Source organism: Nomascus leucogenys, chromosome 22a (genome assembly GCF_006542625.1).
Source record: "Nomascus leucogenys isolate Asia chromosome 22a, Asia_NLE_v1, whole genome shotgun sequence".
Taxonomy (NCBI): domain Eukaryota; kingdom Metazoa; phylum Chordata; class Mammalia; order Primates; family Hylobatidae; genus Nomascus; species Nomascus leucogenys.
In genome coordinates, this window is record NC_044402.1 from 2,600,417 (window position 1) to 2,625,600 (window position 25,184).

Sequence of the window (25,184 nt, forward strand, 5' to 3'; positions counted from 1 at the left end):
AGATGGAAAAGGATAGGCCAAGCAAATACTAATAAAAAGAAAACTGTTGTAACCATATTAATATCACACAAAATAGGTTTTAAGACAAAATGCACTGTTAGAAATAAAGTGTGTCACTATATAATAATAAAATGTTTAATTTACCAGGGTGATACAATAACTTAAAACTTGTATGCATCTAATAAAATAGCTTCAAAATATATAAAGCAGGGGCCGGGTGTAATCCCAGCACTTTGGGAGGCCAAGGCAGGCAGATCACGAGGTCAAGAGATCAAGACCATCCTGGCCAACATGGTGAAACCCCATCCCTACTAAAAATAGAAAAATTAGCTGGGTGTGTGGCACACACCTGTAACCCCAGCTACTCGGGAGGCTGAGGCAGGAGAATCGCTTGAACCCGGGAGGTCGAGGTTGCAGTGAACCGAGATCGTGCCACTGCACTCCAGCCTGGCGACAGAGCAAGACTCCATCTCAAAAAAAAAAAAAAAAAAGAAAAGAAAAAAGAAAAAAGATATAGCAAACATTGCCAGAACTATGGAGGACATACTGACAAACATGAAAGATTTTAATAACTCCTTCAATTGTTGGGAAATCAAACATACAAAAATCATTAAAGATACTGATTGTTTGAACAATACCGTTTATAAGCTTGATGTAATGGACATATACATAACTTTTTTTTGTTTGTTTTTGAGACGGAGTCTCGCTCTGTTGCCCAGGCTGGAGTGAAACGGTACGATATTCACTCACTGCAAGCTCCGCCCCCCCAGTTCAAGCCATTCTCCTGCCTCAGCCTCCCGAGTAGCTGGGACTACAGGCGCCCGCCACCACACCTGGCTAATTTTTTTGTATTTTTAGTAGAGACGGGGTTTCACAGTGTTTGCCAGGTTGGTCTCGATCTCCTGACCTCATGATCTGCCCACCTCAGCCTCCCAAAGTGCTGGGATTACAGGCGTGAGCCGCTGCGCCCGGCCCATATACATAACTCTTGATCAACAATTAAGGACTACATATTTTTCTGAACCACACATGAAACATTTTAAAAAAATGGGTCATGCCAGGCACAGTGGTGCATGCTTATAGTTCCAGCTACTGGGGAGGCTGAGGTGGGATATATTACTTGAGCCCGGGAGTTTGAGATCAACCTGGGCAACATAGCAAGACCTCATCTCTTAAAAAAAAATCATGTATTGGGCCATGAAGAAAGTCTTAAACCACTTTCAGAACAGATATCATAAGGCCACATTCTCTGACCATAAAGCAATTAAAGAGTCAAAGATAATAAAAGAATCCCACAAATTTGAACACACACACACACACACACACACACACACACACACACACACCACGCCAATAATTTATGGCCAAAGAAATCAAGAAGAGGCCGGGCGCGGTGGCTCACACCTGTAATCCCAGCACTTTGGGAGGCCAAGGCGGGCGGATCACGAGGTCAGGAGATTGAGACCAGCCTGGCTAACACGGTGAAACCCCGTCTCTACTAAAAATACAAAAAATTAGCTGGGCGAGGTGGCGGGCGCCTGTAGTCCCAGCTACTCAGGAGGCTGAGGCAGGAGAATGGCATGAACCCCACGGGGCGGAGCCTGCAGTGAGCCGAAAATGCGCCACTGCACTCCAGCCTGGGCGACGGCAAGACTCCATCTCAAAAAAAAAAAAAAAAGAAATCAAGAAGAAAATAACAAAGTTAGAAAAATAAAAAAAGTTAATAATAAAAATTTTATTATACACATTAAAACTTGTGGGATACAACAAACGCAGTATTTACAGAGAAAATTATAGCCTTTATGCTTAAATAAGAAGAGAAGGGCTAAACATTAATAAGGTATGTGTTCATATTGTGTAGTTAGAAAAAGAACACATCCTGGCAGGGTGCGGTGGCTCACACCTGTAATTCCAGCACTTTGGGAGGCTGAGGCGGGTGGATCACAAGGTCAGGAGATCGAGACCATCCTAGCTAACACAGTGAAACCCTGTCTCTACTAAAAATACAAAAAAATTAGCCGGGCATGGTGGCAGGTGCCTGTAGTCCCAGCTACTCGGGAGGCTGAGGCAGGAGAATGGCGTGAACCCGGGAGGTGGAGCTTGCAGTGAGCCAAGATCGTGCCACTGCACTCCAACCTGGGTGACAGAGCGAGACTCTGTCTCAAAAAAAAAAAAAAGAAAAGAAAAAGAACACATCCTGAGATGTGACAGAGTTAAAAATAATAATAATAAAGAAAAAGAACGCAGGCCAGGAGCGGTGGCTCATGCCTGTAATGCCAGCACTTTGAGAGGCTGAGGCGAGCGGATCATGAGGTCAGGAGATCGAGACCATCCTGGCTAACACGATGAAATCCCATCTCTACTAAAAATACAAAAAATTAGCCGGGCGTGGTGGCGGGCGCCTGTAATCCCAGCTACTCGGGAGGCTGAGGCAGGAGAATGGCGTGAACCTGGGAGGTGGAGCTTGAAGTGAGCCGAGATCATGCCACTGCACTCCAGCCTGGGCTATGGGGTGAGACCTCATCTCGGAAAAAAAAAAAAAAAGAAGAAGAGGAACAAGGCAGGACAATTACCTCACTGCCTGTCAAGGCTTATTATAAAGTATGGTAATTAAGGCAGTGTGATTAGTGCACAAATACAAAAATCGTCCAGTGAACCAGCAAGAAAAACTCCGAAGCAGACCAACACACACGGATACCTGATTGACAACAGAGGGCATTGCAGAGCCTGGAGAAAAGTCTTCTTCTTTTTTTTTTTTTCTTCTTTTTTTTTCTTTAGATGGGGTTTCTCCATGTTGGCTAGACTTGTCTCAAAGTCTTGAGCTCAAGCAATTCATCTGCCTCAGTCTCCCAAAGTGCTGGGATTACTGGCGTGAGCCACTGCACCCGGCCCGCCACTTGTATATTTTCTTTGGAAAAATGTGTATACAGACGCCTAGCCCAATTTTTAATTGAGTTGTCTTTTTATTATTGAGTTGTAAGAATTATTTACACAGCAGTGATATCATGGAAGATGACACAGTAGAAAGTGCCAGGAATCTGTCGCCCCCATCTAGACAACAATCTGGCAGAATCTGTCTGATGCAACTATTTTGGAACTTTGGAGTCCATCTGAAGGCCTGCGGTTTCCAGGGGAAGGCTTGTATCTTACTCCTTTTAGTGCTGCTATAACACAATGCCACAGACTGGGTATTTACAAGAAAATAAATCCATCGGCTCACAGTTTTGGAGGCTGGGAAGTCCAAGATCAATGAGCTGGCAACTGATGAGGGTCTCTTATGGCAGAAGGGCAAAGAGAAGAGAGAGAGAAAAAGAGAGCAAAAGGGGGGCCTAACTCTTCCCCCTTCTTTTTTTTTTTGAGACAGAGTCTCACTCTGTCACCCAGGCTGGAGTGCAGTGGTGTGATCATAGCTCACTGCAGCCTCAATGTCCTGGGCTCAAGCAATCCTCCCACTTCAGCCTCCCCAGTAGCTGGGACTGCAGGCATGTGCCACCATGCCTGGCTAGTTTTATTATTTTTAGTAAAGACAGGATCTCACTATGTTGCCCAGGCTGGTCTTAAACTCCTGAGCTCAAGCAATCCTCCCACCTTGGCCTCCCAAATTACTGGGATTACAGATATGAGTCACTGTGCCCAGCCTTCTCCATTTTATAATTAACCCACTCCCATAATAATAAATGCATTCCCAAGATAACGGCATTAATTAATTCACTCCACTCTCGTGGCATAATCATCTGTCATTTTTATGTTATTATTTTATTTTTTGAGACACGGTTTTGCTCTGTTACCCAGGCTAGCATGCAGTGACATGATCATAGCTCCCTGCAGCCTTGAAATCCTGGGCTCAAGCCATCATCTCACTTCAGCCTCCTGAGTAGCTAGGACTGCAGGTGTGTGCCACCACATCTGGCTAATTTTTAAATTTTTTATTCTTTATTTTAAATTTTATTTTTAGAGTCAGGGTCTTGCTGTGTCTCCCAGGCTGGAGTGCAGTGGCATGATTACAGCTCACTGCAGCCTCAACCTCCCAGGCCCCAGTATCCTCCCACCTCAGCCTCCTGAGTAGCTGGCATGTGCCACCGTGTCCTGCTAATTTATTTTATTTTATTTTTTGTAGCGAGGGGGTCTCCCTATATTGCCTAGACTGGTCGTGAACTCCTAGGCCCAAGTAATCCTCCTGCCTCAGCCTCCCAAAGTGCTAAGATTACAGGTGTGACTCACCACCCGTGGCCCTAATCATCTCTTAACCCTCCCAACTCCTAATACTGTTAAAATGGCAATCAAATTTCAACATGAGTTTGGAAAGGGGCAAATATCCAAACCATAACAGCTTGAATGTAAATCCTGGTTAATTTCGGTCAGTGTCCTCTCTTTGCATGGTAGTGGCTATGCATTCCCCAGCCTCCTCAGCCCTACATGCAGTCATTCTTGGAACAGCTTGCAGCATCCAGAGTTAGCACATAACCTTGTCCTCCAAATACTGGAGATGTGTGTTTTTTTTTTCTCCCAAGATGAAGTCTTGCTCTGTCGCCCAGGCTGGAGTGCAGAGGTGTCATCTCAGCTCACTGCAACCTCCGCCTCCCGGGTTCAAGCAATTCTCCCACCTCAGTCTCCAGAGTAGCTGGGATTATAGGTGTGTACCACCAAGCCTGGCTAATTTTTGCATTTTTAGTAGAGACAGGGTTTCACCATGTTGGCCAGGCTGGTCTCGGAGTCTTGACCTCAGGTGATCCACCTGCCTCAGCCTGCCAAAGTGCTGGGATTACAGGCGTGAGCCACCGCGCCCAGCCGAGATATGTATTCTCATCACTGGCTGTTGCTTCTGATTGCAGAGGTTCAGACACAGAGGTGACTGCCATTGTTACAACCCCACTGGCTAAAGCAGCTTCCAGGGCATTTAAAGAGATAGAGACTGGTTTTTGAGTTTTTTTTGTTTTTTACTTATTTATTTATTTACTGAGACAGAGTCTCACTCTGTTGCCAGGCTGCAGTGCAGTGGCGTGATCTCGGCTCACTGCAGTCTCTGCCTCCTGGGTTCAAGTGATTCTCCTGACTCAGCCTCCTGAGTAGCTGGGACTACAGGTGCGTGCCACCATGCCCAGCTAACTTTTGTATTTTTATTAGAGACGGGGTTTCACCATGTTGGCCAGGCTGGTCTCAAACTCCTGACCTGAAGTGATCTGCCCGCCTTGGCCTCCCAAAGTGCTGGGATTACAGAGGTGAGCCACCGCACCCGGCTGGCTTTGTCTTTAATGCTTACTAGACAAAGCATTTTGTCTCATTAATAATGCTCAGAGAGCTAAAGAAAGATGCAGATAGAGACTAGCGAACAATACAGTCAGGATGGCTAAATGTGATCCCAAGAAACCAAAGGACAAGATGTCTGCTTATGCCTTCTTTGTGCAGATGTGCAGAGAAGGACATAGAAGAAAAACTCAGAGGTCCCTGTCAATTTTGCAGAATTTTCCAAGAAGTCCTCTGAGAGGTGCAAGACAATGGGAAAGAGAAGTCTAAATCTGATGAAATTGCAAAGGCAGATAAAGTATGCTATGATCGGGAAATGGAGGATAACAGACCAGCTAAGGGAGGCAAGAAATTTCCTAATACCCCCAAAGGCCATCCTCTGTATTATTCCTGTTCTGCTCAGAATTCCTCCCCAAGACCAAATCCACAGACCCTGGTATCTCTACTGGAGACGTGGCAAAAAGCTGGGTGAGATGTGGAATAACTTAAATGACAGTGCAAAGCAGCCTTACATCACTAAGGCGGCAAAGCTGAAGAAGAAGTATGAGAAGGATGTTGCTGACTTTAAGTCTAAAGGAAAGTTTGATGGCGCAAAGGGTCCTGCTAAAGTTGCCTGGAAAAATGTGGAAGAGGAAGATGAAGAAGATGAGGAGGAAGAAGAAAGAGGAGGAGGATGAATAAAAAAAAACTGTTTAACTGTCAAAACAAGAAAAGAAAGATGCAGGCAAAGCAAAGCAAATTATTTAGGGACAAAATGGAAACATCAATAAAAATATAGTGAACACAAGAAGGAACCAAAAGGAAATTCTGTAGCTGAAAAGTACAATAACTGAAATGAAAAATTCATGGAGGGATTCAGAAGCAGATTTGAACAGGCCAAAGAAGGAATCAACAAACTTGAAGATAAGACAACTGAAATGATTGAGTCTGAGGAACAGAAAGAAAGAGGACTGAAGAAGAGTAAACAGAGTCCAAGAAACCTGTGGGACACCATCAAGTAGAAGAACACACACTGTCAGGGTGCCGGAAATAGAACAGAGAGGGGGAAAGAGAAAATTAAATTGGCTGGGTGCAGCGGCTCACAACTGTCATCCCAGCATTTTTGTAGGCTGAGGTGGGTGGATCACTTGAGGTCAGGACTTCGAGACCAGCCTGGCCAACATGGTGAGACCCTGTCTCTAGTAAAAATACAAAAATTAGCTAGGAGTGGTGGCAGGTGTCTGTAATCCCAGCTGCTTGGGAGGCTGAGGCAGGAGACTCACTTGAACCCAGGAGGCAGAGATTGCAGTGAGCTGAGATTGTGCCACTGTACTCCAGCCTGGGCAACAGAGCAAGACTCCATCTCAAAAGAAAAAAGAAAATGAGATTATTATTGTTTTTAATCGATAAATAATAAGAGATTATTTGAAGAAATAATGGCTGAAAACATCTCAAATTCGGTGAAATACATGAACCTAAACATCCAAGAAGCTCAGTGAACTCCAAGTAGGATGAATTTAAAGAGGCCCTCACAGAGACACACTATAATCAAACTGCCCAAACCACAGATAACAGAATCTTTAATTTTTGATTAATTAGTTAATTAATTAATCATATAGGTTAACTAACTAATTAATCTTATAGAGATAGGATCTTGTTATATTGCCCAGGCTAGTCCCAAACTCCTGGACTCAAGCGATCCTCCTGCCTTGGCCTCCCAAAGTACGGGGATTGCAGGTGTGAGCCACTGCACCCAGCCACGGGTGTGAGCCAAGAGAGAATCTTGAAAGCAGTGAGAGAGAAACAAATTGTTACATACAAGGGATCGCCAGTAAGATTAACAGCAGATTTCTCAGCAGAAACGTTGGCAGCAAGAAGGCAATGGGTTGGTATATTCAAAGAGATAAAAGAAAAAACTGTCAATCAAGAATCCTGCTGGACAAGTTAGCTCCTTCCTGTAATTCTAGCTACTAAGGAGGCTTGAAATGAGAGAATCACTTGAGGTCAGGAGTTCAAGACCAGCCTGGGCAACATAGCAAGACCTCATCTCTAAAAAAAATTTTTTTTTTAATTAGCCAGGCATGTCGGTGCACAACTGTAGTTGCAGCTTCTTAGGAGGCTGAGGCAGGGATGATCACTTGAGCTAAGGAGTTTGAGGATGCAGTGAGCTATGGTCATACCACTACACACCATCCTGGGTGACAGAGTGAGACTCTGTCTCTTAAAAAAGAAAACAAAACAAAACAAAAGTAATCCTATACCTGGCAAAACTGCCCTCAAAAAAGAAGAAATGAAGGTATTCCCAGATAAACAAAAGCAGAAAGAGTTTATTACCACTAGATCTTTCTTACAGAAAATGCTAAAGGGACTTCTGCAGATTGAAATTAAAGGACATTCTGCCATTATATAGGCAGTAGGAAGAAAGTAAAAATTAAAAAAAATAAATTAAAGAACACTAGACAATAACTCAAAGTCCTATGAAGAAATAAAGATCTCCTATAAAGGTAAATACATGGACAATTACAAAAGCTAGTATTATTGTCGTTTTGGGTTGTAACACCACTTTTCCTTTTATACATGATTTAAAAGACTAATAGTAAAAAGCCAGTAATAAGTCTATGTTTTTTGGCACCCAATGTATAAAGGTGTAACTTCTGACATCATTAACTGAGAGGGTGGTGGCAGAGCCGTATAAGAGCAGAGTATGCTACAGTAGCCCCTCCTTACCCAAGGCTTTACTTTCTGTGGTTGCAGTTACTCATGGTCAACTGTGGCCCAAAAATATTAAATGGAAAATTCCAGAAGTAAACAATTCATAAGTTTTAAACTGTGCACCATTCCATGTAGCATGATGCAATCTCTTGCTAGCTTGCTCCATCCTGCTTAGGATGTGAATCATCCCTTTGTCCAGCGTATCCACATTTTATATGTTACCTGCCCCATTAGTCACTCAGTAGCCATCTCTGATCAACTCTCACGGTATCACAGTGATCGTGTTCAAGTACTCCTGTTTTAATTAATAACAGCCCCAAAGGGCAAGAGTAGTGATGCTGGCATTTTATCATCTCACATGATCATAAGAAGGGTGAATACAGTATAATAAGATATTTTGAGAGAGAGACCACATTCTCTTAACTTTTATTATAGTAGGTTATTATAATTGTTCTATTTCATTGTTAGTTATTGCTGTTAATCTCTTACTGTGCCTAATTTATAAATTAAACTTTATCATGGGTATGTAGGTATACAAAAAAAAAATACTATATACATAGTAATCAAGTCTTTTTTCTTTTTTTGACCTCAGGTGATCTGCCTGTCTCAGCCTCCCAAAGTGCTGGGATTACAGGCATGAGCCACCTTGCCCAGCCGGACTGTATATATTCTTTTTTTTTTTTTTTTTGAGAAGGAGTCTCACTCTGTCGCCCAGGCTGGAGTGCAGTGGCGCAATCTCGGCTCACTGCAAGCTCCGCCTCCCGGGTTCACACTATTCTCCTGCCTCAGCCTCTCCGAGTAGCTGGGACTACAGGCGCCCGCCACCATGCCCGGCTAATTTTTTGTATTTTTAGTAGAGACGGGGTTTCACCATAGTCTCGATCTCCTGACCTCGTGATCCGCCCGCCTCGGCCTCCCAAAGTGCTGGGATTACAAGCGTGAGCCACTGTGCCGGGCTTATATTCTTTAACATACATAAAACAGTACTTTGAGAAAGAAAGAAAAGAAAAATGTAAAAAGCAGGACAATTCTAAAAGCTCTCAGAGAGAGAGAAATTAACCTACTAAGGAATGAAAATCCAATCACATCAAATTTATCAGCATCATTGGATGCTTGAGGACCCTGGAGCAATGGCTTCAATGTTCTCAGTAAAAATAATCTGAAACTTGAAATTCTATACCTAGCTAATTTACCAATAAAATGTAAGGGCAGAATAAAGACTTTTTTTTTTTTTTGAGATGGAGTCTCGCTCTGTTGCCCAGGCTGGAGTGCAGTGGCATGATCTCAGCTCACTGCAACCTCCGCCTCCTGGGTTCAAGTGATTCTCCTGCCTCAGCCTCCCAAGTAGCTGGGATTACAGGTGCCTGCCACCATGCCCGGCTAATTTTTGTATTTTTAGTAGAGACGGGGTTTCACCATGTTGGTCAGGCTGGTTTTGAAGTCCTGACCTCAGGTGATCTGCCCACCTCGGCCTCCCAAAGTGCTGGGATTATAGGTGTGAGCCACCGTGCCAGGCCTGGAATAAAGACATTTTTAGAACTACATGCTGTGGAAGATTCTATTATTACCTAGCAAATATTCACTCCTTTCCCCTGAGCTCTGTGGGAGGTGCCGACTTCCTTGCCCCACTGTTGTTGGGCTGAGCCGTGTGACTTGCTTTGGCTAATCAGATGGAAGCAGATGTGACCCAGCAGAAACTTGAAATATGCTTGCCATGGGCCTGGGCTTGTGTCTTTCACCAAGAGAGACATCTGTCTGGTAGCTACTGGTTCATGTGGCACAAAAGATGGTTGGAGCAGACTGGGAGCTGATCCGCAGTCCACAGTCAAGCCCTGCCACGCCCGGCCTGGGCCCGTTGAACCACAGTTGAGCTGCAGATACGTAAGGAAGAAATAAATGGTTGTTTTGCCACTGTGCTTTGTGGTAGTTTGTTATACAGCAAAACCTAAGACACATGGCCTCACAACAATTTCTCTCCCACATACCCTTTCTGGGGAAGTTCCTTGGGGATTTGCAGTGGCAGAGAGGGGAACACATGGGATCCAGGAAACAGAAGATTCAACTCAGATAGCAGTGGAGGAAGACCTGGAAGACAGTGGGTGCAGGCTCGGACTGGAGCAGGGCACGACAGCAGCGGGAGAGGGGCGTCCCGAAAACAAGGTGATTCCACAGATGCCAGAGCACCCTTGAGATTCTGGAAGAGCCTTGAGATGCAGTAAAGGAAGACGACGCAACAAAGAAAGAACAGCAACTTGCCATCGGGCTTGGTGGCTCATGCCTGTAATCCCAGTACTTTGGGAGGCCGAGGTGGGTGGATCACGAGGTCAGGTGATCGAGACTGTGTCCGGAATTGGTGGGTTCTTGGTCTCACTGACTTCAAGAATGAAGCCGTGGACCCTCGCGGTGAGTGTTACAGTTCTAAAGGCGGCGTGTCCGGAGTTTGTTCCTTCTGATGTTCGGGTGTGTTCGGAGTTTCTTCCTTCTGGTGGGTTCATGGTCTCGCTGGCTCAGGAGTGAAGCTGCAGACCTTCGCAGTGAGTGTTACAGCTCTAAAGGCGGCGTGTCCGGAGTTTGTTCCTTCTGATGTTCGGGTGTGTTCGGAGTTTCTTCCTTCTGGTGGGTTCATGGTCTCGCTGGCTCAGGAGTGAAGCTGCAGACCTTCGCGGTGAGTGTTACAGCTCTTAAGGCAGCACGTCTGGAGTTGTTCTTTCCTCCTGGTGGGCTCATGGTCTCGCTGGCTTCAGGAGAGAAGCTACAGACCTTCATGGTGAATGTTACAGCTCAAAAAAGCAGTGTTGACCCAAAGAGTGAGCTGTAGCAAGATTTATTGCAAAGAGCGAAAGAACAAAGCTTCCACAGTGTGGAAGGGGACCCGAGCGGGTTGCCACTACTGGCTCGGGCAGCCTGGTTTATTCTCTTATCTGGCTCCACCCACATCCTGCTGATTGGTAGAGCCGAGTGGTCTGTTCTGACAGGGCGCTGATTGGTGCGTTTACCATCCCTGAACTAGACATAAAAGTCCTCCACGTCCCCATCAGATCAGTTAGATACAGAGTAGCCACACAAAGGTTCTCCAAGGCCCCACCAGAGGAGCCAGACACAGTGTTGATTGGTGCATCCACAAATCTCGAGCTAGACACAGGATGCTGATTGGTGTATTTACAATCCCTGAGCTAGACGTAAAGGTTCTCCGCATCTCCACCAGACTCAGGAGCCCAGCTGGCTTCACCCAGTGGATCCCGCACCGGGGCTGCAGGTGGAGCTGCCTGCCAGTCCCGCACCATGCGCTCGCACTCCTCAGCCCTTGGGTGGTCGATGGGACTGGGCGCCATGGAGCAGGGGGTGGCGCTCGTCGGGGAGGCTCGGGATGCACAGGAGCCCATGGAGGCGGGGGAAGGCTCAGGCATGGCGGGCTGCAGGTCCTGAGCCCTGCCCCGCGGGAAGGCAGCTAAGGCCCGGTGAGAAATCGAGCACAGCGCCGGTGGGCTGGCACTGCTGGGGAACCCAGTACACCCTCCACAGCCGCTGGCCTGGGTGCTAAGCCCCTCATTGCCCGGGGCCGGCAGGGCCGGCCGGCTGCTCCGAGTGAGGGGCCCGCCAAGGCCACGCCCACCCGGAACTCCAGCTGGCCCGCAAGCGCCACACGCAGCCCCGGCTCCCGCTTGCGCCTCTCCCTCCACACCTCCCTGCAAGCTGAGGGAGCCGGCTCCCGCCTTGGTCAGCCCAGAAAGGGGCTCCCACAGTGCAGTGGTGGGCTGAAGGGCTCCTCAAGTGCAGCCAAAGTGGGAGCCCAGGCAGAGGAGGCACCGAGAGCAAGCGAGGGCTGTGAGGACTGCCGGCATGCTGTCACCTCTCAAGACCATCTTGGCTAACACGGTGAAACCCCATCTCTACTAAAAATACAAAAAATCAGCTGGGCATGGTGGCAGGCGCCTGCAGTCCCAGCTACTCGGGAGGCTGAGGCAGGAGAATGGCGCGAACCCGGGAGGCGGAGCTTGCAGTGAGCCGAGATGGCACCACCTGCACTCCAGCCTGGGCGACAGAGCGAGACTCCGTCTTAAAAAAAAAAAAAAAAGTGTTGCCCAATCTTCACCTTTAGAATCAACCTATAGGTAAAGGACAGAAAGCTTTATTCTGGGCCAGGTGCAGTGGCTCACAACTGTAATCCCAACTCTTTAGGAGACTGAGGCAGGGGGATTGCTTGAGTCGAGGAGTTCAAGACCAGCCTGGGCAACATAATGAGATCCAATCTCTACAAAAAAATTTAAAAATTAGCCTGGTGTGGTGGCATTGACCTGTGGTCCCAGCCACTTGGGAGGCTGAGGTGGGAGGATCCCTTGAGCCCAAGACGTCGAGGCTGCAGTGAGCTGTGATGGCACCACTGTACTCCAGCCTGGGTGACAGAGTGAGACCCTGTCTCAGGAAAAACCCAACAACAACAACAACAACAAAAAACCAGTTTGTTTTGATTGCAAGCAGATTATAAATACTATCAATTCTGACAGTATAAAAGTAATAGTGCAGATAACTTAAGTTGGGAGCTGGAAGGTGGAGGTTATAAAGCCAAGGTTAGAGAAACAAATATCTTCATCTTCCCTTGTTGGCAATCAAGAGAAGCCTCTATGGATAGAAGAACCAGTAATAAAATCACAAATATTATGTTTAAGCTTATAGAAGGAACCAATAGAAGGACTGAAAATGATAATGGCCAGGCGTGGTGGCTCACATCTGAAATCCCAGCGCTTTGGGAGGCCGAGGCAGGCGGATCACTTGAGATCAGGAGTTCGAGACTAGCCTCGCCAATATGGTGAAACCCCGTCTCTACTAAAAATACAACAACAACAAAAATTAGCTAGGCGTGGTTGCACATGCCTGTAATTCCAGCTACTCGGAGGCTGATGCAGGAGAATCGCTTGAACCTGGGAGGTGGAGGTTGCAGTGAGCTGGGATCACACCACTGCACTCCAGCCTAGGCAACAGAGAGGGGCTCCATTTAAAAAACAAATGAAAATAATAATAGAAAATAGTAATAACTACGTTGAGAGGAAGATGTGGGGGGATGGGGTGGCGAGTCACCTCTACAGGTGTCACCTGAGACCCCAATGGATAATGTCTCAAAATGACAGCAACTTATAGCTAGGTACCCATGTTATATAGTAGTTAGAGGTTAATCACCAGAAAAACCTCAAACAGAAAGTTCAGTTACTACAGGCCAATTCCAAAGCTTGTATTTTTTTTTCTTTTTTTTTTGGAGACAGACTCTGTCTCTGTCGCCCAGGCTGGAGTGCAGTGGCATGATCCCGGCTCACTGCAACCTCTGCCTCCCAGGTTCAAGCAATTCTCCTGACTCCATCTTGGTTCACCGCAGCCTCCCCATCCTGGCTCAGGTGATTCTCCCACATCAGCCTCCAGAGTGGCTGAGACTACAGGCATGTACAGACACGTCCTGCTAATTTTTGTATATTTCTTAGAGACAGTGTCTCACTATATTGCCCAGGCTGGCCTTGAACTCCTGAGCTCAAAAGATCTGCCCTCCTTGGCCTCCCAAAGTGCTGGAAGGTGGGAGCTGCCAGGTGGGAGCCACCGTGCCTGGCCTCTTGCTGTTTCATTATCCATTAGATGTGCAGTGTTATTATCTTGGTTCTGTCTGCTCCTGCTCTGTGTCTGAGTTGTTGCCTCACCACGTCACAGTCTTATGAGCTCTTTTTTTTTTTTTTTTCAGATGGAGTCTTGCTCCGTTGCCCAGGCTGGAGTACAGTGGCACGATCTTGGCTCACTGCAACCTCCACCTCCCGGGTTCGAGCAATTCTCCTGCCTCAGCCTCCCGAGTAGCTGGGATTACAGGTGCCTGCCACCATGCCCGGCTAATTTTTGTATTTTGGTAGAGATAGGGTTTCACAATGTTGGCCAGGCTGGTCTCGAACTCCTGACCTCAAGTGATCCACCTGTCTCGGCCCCCCAAAGTGCTGGGATTACAGACGTGAGCCACTGTTATGTGCTCTTTTATGGGGAGATGGATCTGGGGACACCTGCTTTTCTGCCTTGGATTGAATTTCATCATATCTGTTTTTATACTTGTCCTTGTTTGTTTTTTCCTTTGCAGATTGAATTAAAAAAATCAGACTCCAACTGAGGATCACACATTGCATTTAGTAGAAATGTATCTTTAGTCTGCTTTAGTTGCCATAACAAAATACCATAGACTGATTGGCTTACACAATAGAGATATATTTTCTTATCCTTCTGGAGGCTGGAAAGTCCAAGATCGTGGTGTCAGCATGGTCAGCTCCCGGTGACGGCTCTCTTCCTGGCTTGCTGTCTTCTTCCTGTGACCCCCACAGGGGATAGAGAGAGAAGAGAAGACAGAAGAGAAAAGAGAGAGAGAAGAGAGAGAGAGAACACACTCCAGAGTGCTTTCTGTGCTAAGTGTGGTGGCTCATACCTGTAATCCCTGCACTTTGGGAAGCTGAGGCAGGAGGATTGCTTGAATCCAGGAGTCAAGACCAGCCTGGGCAACACAATGAGACTTTGTCTCTACAAAAAATAAATAACAAAATTAACTGGGCGTGGTGACACATGCCTGTAGTCCCAGCTACTTGGGAGGCTGAGGTGAGAATCACTTGAGCAGCGGAGGTCAAGGCTACAGTGAGCTGAGATTGTGCCACTGCACTCTAGCCTGTGCAATGGAGCAAGACCCTGTCTCAAAAAAAAAAAAAAAAAAAAAAAGGAAAACAAAAGTGCTTTCTGGTGTCTCTTATTATAAGAGTACTAATCCCCCCATGAAGACCCCACCCTTTGACCTCATCTAACCCTATCACCTCTCAAAGGCTCTATCTCCAAATACCATGACATTGGGAGTTTGGTCTGCAATATAGAAATTTTGGGGAAGATACTATTTAGTCCATAGCAACCTTCTTTCTAGATTAAAGAAAACTTTTTAATTTTAGTTTTGTTTTTTTTTTTTTGGTGCTTCATGACACTGACCTTTTCACTTCCTTGTAGTGGCCCTGTGTGTGCTTGCATATCTACCAAGCTGTTTACTTTCATCTTGCTCGTTTTTGTGTTCGGGCTGCTCTGGCTAGGCCATCTCTTCTGACGTTGACTGGGAGATTTCTCTGACACTCACGTTGTTCTTGGGGGTATTTATCTTCCCCTGTGTATCAGCTTTGACTAGTTTTGGCTGCATACATAAGAAAAAAATATGCAAAACAAGGCAAATGTTTATTTCCCTCCTCTAAAAGAACCCTGAAGGGAATCAGCACAGTGTTGATATGACACTTTCAACAGCATCCGGGGCCAGCCTCTCATCTTTCTGCCCCATTCAGACCCACTTACTTCTCTCTGCAAGGTGGTCCTGACCAGGCACGACTTCTCCATGACTCTGGCTGATCACACTTTCTGGGGACATTTACAAGACAAGAGTTAGTGAGAAGAACCACAGTCTGGCTGCTGCCAATGCCCTGAGGCTGTACTTGATACTCATCATCTTCCTGCACCCTGAACCATCTAGACATTCTGCAAAACAGCATGTTGGTCACCATATAGAGGGTGTCACGTTAATCAGCGCAGATGCCGTGGTAAGACACATGCCATCCAGAGGATTGGAGATAAAGCCTATGAAGAATCAGGAGCCTCCACATGGACGGTTTAACCCATTCATCAGGTCACATGGAAGACTGCTAGTTTTGCATTGGGCCAGGAGCAGAAAGAGCTCTCCAGCAGCCCAGGCTGCCACAAGAGCAGTTTCCTGCATGCACCCATGACTCAGCAGGTGCAATGGAACTAGAGGGGGCTGTGGTTGGGAAAGATGCTACTTCCCAGTACAGACCCCTTGGGTTCTGGACAAAGTCTGTGCCTTACACAACAGAGAACTACAAACCATTCAAAACGCAGCTCCTGGACCCTGCTAGAAACTGTCCGATGGTTAGAACTTCCCAAGATGAGTTCATTCTGGCTGGGCGCAGTGGCTCATGCCTGTAATCCCAGCACTTTGGGAGGCCGAGGCAGGTGAATCACTGAAGGTCAGTGGTCAGTGACCACTGAAGGTGGATCACTGAAGGATCACCAGCCCGGCCAAGATGGTGAAACCCCATCTCTACTAAACATGCAAAATTAGCCAGGCGTGGTGGCAGGTGCCTGTAATCCCAGCTACTTGGGAGGCTGAGACAGGAGAATCGCTTGAACACAGGAGGAGGAAGTTGCAGTGAGCTGAGATCACGCCATTGCACTCTGGCCTGGGTGACACAGCAAGACTCCGTCTCCAAAAAGATAAAATAAAAGAGCTGATTCTGCTGGACCCACCAAGTCTTCAGGTCGGGTGGACCCAACAGTAACCCACAGTGAGATGGAAGTGGTACATCTGCAGTACAGCATGGCAGGACCAGGGGGTGCAATGGGCTGCACAGCAGGTGGCTCAGACACCCGAGTCATCTGCCACTATTGCACCAACACCTCTCCCTCAGCTACACCTATGGCCTCATAGCGGGAGGAGGGAGATGATGAGTATCACATCCAGCCTTAGGACATCTGCAGCAGCCAGGGTTCAGGTCTTGAATTATATTGTGACAGAGAGCTGGACAATTCACATTGCTGTTGGGAAGGTCATGAATGGATGCTGCTGTGATCCCAGGGCACCACAGGTGAAAGTTTTAGCCACTGCAGGGCTCGGGCACTTCAGGGACTGTCAATATTCCACCTGCTGGGTCGTCATTACCATTCAGCCAGTGAGTCACCCTTAAGGAATCCCATCCTTGCGGTCTCCTTCATGGGATGGCTCTGCTGGACCAGCTACCCTAGGTCAAGTTCCTATAAGCAGCGCCTGCAATGGGGATTCTTGTAGAAGTAATTTATTACAGTGTGCATATGCATTAAGCCGTTTCTTACATTGCTATAAAGAAATACCTGAGGCTGGGTAATTTATAAGAAAAGAGGCTGATTTGTCTCCTGGTTCTTCAGGCTGTACAGGAAACACAGTGCCAGCATCTTCTTTTGGTGAGGCCTCAGGAAGCTCTTACCCATGGCGGAAGGCAAAGCGGGAGCAGGTGTTTCACCAGGCAGGAGTGGGAGCAAGAGAGTGGGCGGGAGGTGCCACACACTTTTAAACATCCAGATCTTGTGAGAACTCAGGCACTATCATGAGAACAGCACCAAGAGGATGATGCTAAACGATTTCACGAGAAATCCACCTCCATGATCCAGTCACCTCCCACCAGGCCCCACCTCCAACACTGGAGATCACATTTCAACATATTTGGGTGGGACAAATATCCAAACTGTATCAGCGCTCTAAGGAGAAGAGAGTGAGGAAAATCGGAGAGGGCAAAGGAAAAAGTGTAAGCACGGCTGTGGTCTTGGGTGGAGTCTGTCTGGCTTCAGTCTGGTCCCATGGAAAGCTTGGAGCAAAATTTGCATCTGGGTTCACCCCACCTTAAAGCAAGGGGTGGGCATTTTACCTTGTCAGTCTGTCATTGGCTGCTGACTTATCAGACAAGGTAGTACCTAGTCTTCCAAGACAATTGGCTGGAGAGAAGGGGGGCAGTGAACTCGTAGTCAACACTCACGGGGCTCATGATTCTTAGACAATCAGGAGATGTGTGCAGAGACAGAGAACAGCACTGTGTCAAGATGCCAATTGTGATGCTAAAATGGATCATAGAAAAGAAATCTCTGGCCAGTCACAGTGACTCATGCCTGTAATCCCAGCACTTTGGGAGGCTGAGGCAGGTGGATCACCTGAGGTCAGGAGTTTGAGACCAGCTTGGCCAACATGGTGAAACCCCGTCTCTACCAAAAATACAAAAATTAGCCAGACATGGTGGCACGTGCCTGTAATCCCAGCTACTCGGGAGGCTGAAGCAGGAGAATCACTTGAACTTGGGAGGTAGAGGTTGCAGTGAGCCTAGATCGTGCCATTGGACTCCAGCTTGGGTGACAGAGTAAAACTCCATCTAAGAAAAAAAGAAAAAAAATCTCCATGACTCTTCGGATGACCATACCCTAGATGAGTTTTCTTAAATCCAAGCATCAATGAGTGAACAATATGCATCTAAGGACAAAAAGGAAATCTGGATCTTGCTCCTGTTGCCCAGGCTGGAGTGCAGTGGAGTGAGCTTGGCTCACTGCAGCCTTGACTTCCCAGGCTCAAGCAGTCCCACCCCAGCCTTCCTAATAGCTGGGACTACAGGCTGGAGCCACCATGCCCAGCTACTTTTTGTATTTTTTGTAGAGACGGACTTTTGTCATGTTGCCCAGTCTGGTCTCGAACTCCTGGGCTCAAGTGATCCACCCACCTTGGTCTCCCAAAGTGTTGGGATTATAGGCATGAGCCACCGCATCTGGCTGAATTATGGATTCTCATATCCATATTCAGTCCTTCAACAGGAAGAACTAGCAACACAACGTTTTGTGACAAGAAATGGGATACATTTTGTTAAAAGGATGCATGATAATATTTCTTCATCTTTTATGATGTTTGTATACACATTTTACTTGATACATTCAGTAAGTGGATGATTGATAAAGTTGGATACTCAGGGGTGATTGGAAGGAAATAGATGATGAAGAAATGAAAACAATTCATTGGATTGACCATTTAATTGGGGTTTGTAAATCTAACCATGACAATATTTCACAATTATGGAACAAAGAAGATGGCCATCCTCTCAACAAAATTATGAGTGTCAAAGTTTTCAAAAGTATTGTGTTTCGCAGATTCAAAGAGAAGAGTGAGAAGTAATGATAAGCTAAAACCTGCTAAAGATGTAGTTCAAATCTGGAAGCAGTTTTTTTTTTTTTTTTTTTGAGACGGAGTCTCGCTCTGTTGCCCAGGCTGGAGTGCAGTGGCGCGATCTCGGCTCACTGCAAGCTCCGCCTCCCGGGTTCACGCCATTCTCCTGCCTCAGCCTCTCCGAGTAGCTGGGACTACAGGCGCCTGCCACCACGCCCGGCTCATTTTTTTTTTTTGTATTTTTAGTAGAGACGGGGTTTCACCGTGGTCTCGATCTCCTGACCTCGTGATCTGCCCGCCTCGGCCTCCCAAAGTGCTGGGATTACAAGCGTGAGCCACCGCGCCTGGCCCTGGAAGCAGTTTTCACAAGATGGATATGTTCTAGATTCAACATACAAGACAGGGCATGAGCAGTAAGTGGCAAGCAAACGACATTGCCTAGTTTTTTTTTTTTTTTTTTTTTTTAAACAGAGACAGGATCTTGCTATGTTGCCTAGGCTGGTCTTGAACTCCTGGGCTCAAGCAATCCTTCCACCTTGGCCTCCCAAAGTGCTGGGATTACAGATGTGAGTCACTGTATGCTGTCCACTCTTGGTATATATACTTTCTTTCTTTTTTGAGACAGAGTTTTGCTCTTGTTGCCTAGGCTAGAATGCAATGGCACGATCTTGACTCACTGCAACCTCCATCTCCTGAGTTCAAGCAATTCTCCCGCTTCAGCCTCCCAAGTAGCTGGGATTACAGGTGCCCACCATCATACCTGGCTAATTTTTATTTTAGTAGAGATGGGGTTTCACTGTGTTGGCCAGGCTGGTCTCAAACTCCTGACCTCAGATGATCCACCTGCCTTGGCCTCCCAAAGTTCTGGGATTATAGGTGTGAGCCACCACTCCTGGCCTCTCTCTCTCTTTCTTTTCTTTTCTTTTCTTTCTTTCTTTCTTTCTTTCTTTCTTTCTTTCTTTCTTTCTTTCTTTCTTTCTTTCTTTCTTCCTGGCCTCTCTCTCTCTTTCTTTTCTTTTCTTTTCTTTTCTTTCTTTCTTTCTTTCTTTCTTTCTTTCTTTCTTTCTTTCTTTCTTTCTTCTTTCTTTCTTTCTTTCTTCTTTCTCTCTCTTTTCTTTCTTTCCTTTCTTTTTCTTTCTTTTCTTTCTCTTTCTTTCTTCTTTCTCTCTCTTTCCTTTCTTTCTTTCCCTCTCTTTCCTTTCTTTCTTTCCTTTCTTTTCTTTCTTTTTCTTTTTTTCTTTCCCTCCCTCCCTCCCTCCCTCCCTCCCTCCCTTCCTTCCTTTCTTCCTTCCTTCTTTCTTTCCTTTCTTTCTTTTTCACAGAGTTTCACTCTTGTCACCCAGGCGGGAATGCAGGCTGGAATGCAATGGCACAATCTCGGCTCACTACAACCTCTGTCTCCCGGGTTCAAGCGATTCTCCTGCCTCAGCCTCCCAAGTAGCTGGGATTACAGGTGCGTGCCACCACACCTGGCTAATTTTTGTATCTTTAGTAGAGACAGGGTTTCACCACGTTGGCCAGGCTGGTCTCTAACTCCTGACCTCACATGATCTGCCCGCCTCGGCCTCCCAAAGTCCTGGGATTACAGGCGCGAGCCACCGCACTCAGCCACATCTTTTTTTTTTTTTTTTTTTTTTTGAGACGGAGTCTCACTCTGTCGCCCAGGCTGGAGTGCAGTGGCGCAATCTCGGCTCACTGAAAGCTCCGCCTCCCGGGCTCACGCCATTCTCCTGCCTCAGCCTCTCCAAGTAGCTGGGACTACAGGTGCCCGCCACACCAGGCTAATTTTTTTTTTTTTTTTGTATTTTTAGTAGAGACAGGGTTTTACCGTGGTCTCGATCTCCTGACCTTGTGACCCGCCCGCCTCAGCCTCCCAAAGTGCTGGGATTACAAGCGTGAGCCACCACGCCCGGCCCTCTTTCTCTTTTTTAAGACAGTGTTTCATTCTGTCACCCAGGCTGGAGTGCAGTGGCTCGATCTTAGCTCACTGTGAACCTCTGCCTCTTGGGCTCAAGTGATCCTCTCACCTAAGCCCCCCAAGTATCTGGGACTACAGGAATGCACCATCACGCCCAGCTATTTGTTTTGTTTTGTTTTGTTTGTAGAGATGGGGTTTTGCCACGTTGCCCAGGCTGGCCTCGAACTCCTGACCTCAAGTGATCCACCCACCTCGGCCTCCAAAGTGCTGGGATTACAGATGTGAGCCACCATGCCCAGCCCTTTCTTGGTATATATACTTTCAAAACAGGAAAATTTGGGATTGAAATTTGAGTTTCCTACACTTACATTATTATTATAATTTCTAATAAGGTTGTTTGTTACGATCCCTTTATTCTTCTGTAAATTATTATAAGGCTACTTAAAGTATAAATAAAATTAAAAGGGTCCTTTGGACCCAAGGTAAATTATTATATAATTCTTTTTCCCGGTATACTGAAGGTTAACCCAGTATTGTTTGTAATAGCAAAAGATTGGAAACTTCTCAAAGGTCTATCAATAGGGCACTGGTTAAATAAATAAATATTGCTACCTTCTAGCAATGGAATATTATTTTGCTATAAAAACTGATGAGGAAAATATACATGTACTGCTATGGAATAATTTCCAAAATATAAAGCGAAAGAAACAAGGTTCTGAACAGGATGTAAAACATGCAATCGTTTGTGTTATAAAAAAGGAGAAAAGGTATGATTTCGCTTGAATATGCATAAACTATTTCTGATAACATTGACTTTTTTCTGTAGAGGGCATCTGGGTGGCCAGCCACAGGCATGACAAAGAAATTTTTCAGCAAAAATCCCTTTTACATACTGACATAGACTAACATAGACTGACATAGACTAACGTAGACTGACACAGACTGACATGGACTGACACAGACTAACATAGACTAACATAGACTGACATGGACTGACATAGACTAACATAGACTAACATAGACTGACATAGACTGACATGGACTGACATAGACTGACATAGACTAACATAGACTGACATGGACTGACATAGGCTAACATAGACTGACATAGACTGACATGGACTAATGTAGACTGACACAGACTGACATGGACTGACACAGACTAACATAGACTAACAGACTGACATAAACTAACATAGACTGACATGGACTGACATGGACTGACACAGACTAACATAGACTAACATAGACTGACACAGACTAACATAGGACTGACATAGACTGACACACAGACTAACATAGGACATAGACTGACATAGACTGACATAGACTGACATGGACTGACACAGACTAACATAGACTAACATAGACTGACATAGACTAACGTAGACTGACACAGACTGACATGGACTGACACAGACTAACATAGACTAACAGACTGACATAAACTAACATAGACTGACATGGACTGACATGGACTGACATAGACTAACATAGACTGATACAGACTGACATAGACTGACATGGACTGACACAGACTAACATAGACTAACATAGACTGACATAGAGTAACAGACTGACATAGACTGACATGGACTGACATGGACTGACATAGACTAACATAGACTGACACAGACTGACACAGACTGACATGGACTGACGTAGACTGGTGTAGACTAACATAGACTGACACAGATTAATGTAGACTGACATAGACTGACATGGACTGAAATAAACTAACATAGACTGACATAGACTGACGTAGACTGACATGGACTGACGTAGACTGAAATGGACTGACCTGGACTGACATAGACTGACATGGACTGACTGACATAGACTAACATAGACTAACATAGACTGACATAGACTGACATGGACTGACCTGGACTGACATAGACTGATGCAGACTGACGTAGACTGAAAGGAGAACTTAGAAACGGACACGCTTAGCGTCGGGCACACCTCAGTCAAGGAGGCTCTGCTGACCACCCTGTCCCCGTCTCAGTGACTTCCTACAACAAAGGTGATTTCTCACTGATGTTCCAGCTCCCTTGAGAGTCCACTGGGGGCTCTGCTCCACCCATTCTGGGACCCGTGCTGACACCACAGCTGCCATCTTGAGAGACACTGGTTGCCATGGCCACTCTGAGAATCTTAGACATGTAATGAAATACATAATTTCATATTTTATATATTTTAATTGAAATACCTGTCTATACAATACATACCTTGTATATCTATTTTATCTATTTTTTTTTGACACAGGGTCTTACTCTGTCCCCCAGGCTCAAGTGCGGTGGCGTGATCATGGCTCACTGCAGCTTCAACCTCCCAGGCTTAAGCAAGCTCCCCATCTCAGCCTCCTGAGTAGCTATGACTACAGACATGCACCACCGCATACTACTAATTTTTTTATACTTTATTTCATTTTATTTTTTGAGACAGAGTTTTGCTGTTCTCGCTCAGACTGGAGTGCAATGGCCGATCTCGGCTCACTGTAACCTCTGCCTCCTGGGTTCAAGCGATTCTCCTGCCTCAGCCTCCCAAGTAGTTGGGATTACAGATGCCTGCCACCACACCCAGCTAATGTTTGTATTTTTAGTACAGACAGGGTTTCACCATGTTGGCCAGGTTGGTCTCGAACTCCTGACCTCAGGTGATCCTGCCGCCTGGGCCTCCCAAAGTGCTGGGATTACAGATGTAAGCCACCGTGCCCGGCCTAAGGTAAAATTTACATGCAATGAAATGAACAAGTTTGGGACAAATGCATATACCCATACACCTATGTAACCCAAACTTCTATCAAGATATAAAACATTGCTGTCACCATGGAAGGTTCCCCCGTGCCCTTTCCCATCAGTCCCCACCCCACACCATCCACAGAAGCAATCGCTGTCTTGATGTCTTCACCACAGATTAGTGTAGCCTGTTTTAGAACTTTATATAAATGGAACCGTACATATGTATTCTTCTTTATAAGGCTTCTTTCATTTAGTACATTTTTGACACCCATAACTTTTGTTGTGCACATTAGTAATTCATTCCTTTTTATTGTTTTTTTTTTTTTTTTTTTTTGAGACGGAGTCTCGCTCTGTCGCCCAGGCTGGAGTGCAGTGGCGCAATCTCGGCTCACTGTAAGCTCCGCCTCCCGGGTTCACGCCATTCTCCTGTCTCAGCCTCTCCGAGTAGCTGGGACTACAGGCGCCCACCACCACGCCTGGCTAATTTTTTGTATTTTTAGTAGAGACGGGGTTTCACCGTGGTTTCGATCTCCTGACCTCGTGATCCGCCCGCCTCGGCCTCCCAAAGTGCTGGGATTACAAGCGTGAGCCACCGCGCCCGGCCCCTTTTTATTGTTAATATCCAATGTTAAGCATGTGGTATAGTTTGTTTATCCATTCTCCTGTTAATAGGTCCTTGTGATGTTTACAGTTTGGCGTTATTATGAAAAAAGCTGCAATGGCCGTTCTCATAAGTCTTTTCAGGAACATTTGCTTTCATTTTTATCTATTTATTTATTGCGTCGAAGTCTCTCTCTTTTGCCAAGCTGGAGTGCAGTGGCAGGATCTCGGCTCACTGCAAGCTCCGCCTCCTGGGTTCAAGTGATTCACCTGCCTCAGCCTCCTGAGTAGCTGGGACTACAGGCATGCGCCACCATGCCCAGCTAATTTTTGTATTTTTAGTAGAGACATGGTTTCACCATGTTGGCCAGGATGGTCTGGATCTATTGACCTCGTGATCCACCTCCCTCAGCCTCCCAAAGTGCTGGGATTACAGGCGTGAGCCACAGTGCCTGGCCTCATTTCTATTAAGTGTGGAGTTCTCTAGGAGTGGAATTGTGGGTTTAGAAGGCAGGTGTATGTTCAGTTTTTGTAAGAAACTGTTAGAACTTTTCCTCAAGTGTTGGTACCATATTACATACCAACCCACAGTATGTAAGAGTTCCAGTGGCCCCACTTCCTCACCATCTATTTGGTGTTGTCAAGTTTCAGATTTCAGCTGTTCTGGTGGGTGTGTAGTGGTATTTTACCATGGCTCTTTCATAAACTTTTGCTTTATATATTTTGAGAGTATTTCATCAGGTGCATTCAATGATAGAACTCTTTTTTTTTTTTGAGACAGTCTTGTTCTGTCGCCCTGGCTGGAGTGCAGTGGTGTGATCTCAGCTTACTGCAACCTCCGCTTCCTGGGGTTCAAGCAATTCTCCCACCTCAGCCTACTGAGTAGCTGGGATTACAGGCACTCACCTCCACGCCCTGCTAATTTTCGTATTTTTTAGTAGTGGCCAGGCTGGTCTCGAACTCCTGACCTCAGGTGACCCACCTGTCTCGGCCTCCCAAAGTGCTTGGATTACAGGCGTGAGCCACCGCGCCCAGTCAGAACTTTTATTTCTGATGTGTTGAATTGTCCATCAGATTGTGCCGATCCTCTTTATTCCTAATGACTTTTCTTGGTTTGTCAATAAAATAGAGGCTCTCTCGAAGAAAAAGGTATCTGTGAATAGGGCATTGCAATGGGAATATGCATGTCATAGTGAGCTATGTGTGTACTTTAGGGAGGTAAAGGGAGAGAATAGCTTTTAAAGGAAAAGTGAGGAGGATT

General features: G+C 46.1%; 2 long non-coding RNA genes across 2 annotated transcripts; both read right to left on the reverse strand.

Moving 5' to 3' along the window:
- Nucleotides 1–12,376: 12,376 nt before the first annotated feature.
- LOC115832527 lies at nucleotides 12,377–14,431 on the reverse strand. The gene is made up of 2 exons (XR_004028051.1): nucleotides 14,152–14,431; nucleotides 12,377–12,555 (listed from the first exon to the last, which is right to left on the reverse strand). It is a non-coding gene; the product is annotated as an uncharacterized LOC115832527 (long non-coding RNA).
- Nucleotides 14,432–14,436: 5 nt separating this feature from the next.
- LOC115832526 lies at nucleotides 14,437–16,041 on the reverse strand. Its single transcript, XR_004028050.1, has 3 exons — nucleotides 15,271–16,041; nucleotides 14,920–15,115; nucleotides 14,437–14,469 (listed from the first exon to the last, which is right to left on the reverse strand). It is a non-coding gene; the product is annotated as an uncharacterized LOC115832526 (long non-coding RNA).
- Between the last annotated feature and the right edge of the window lie 9,143 nt (nucleotides 16,042–25,184).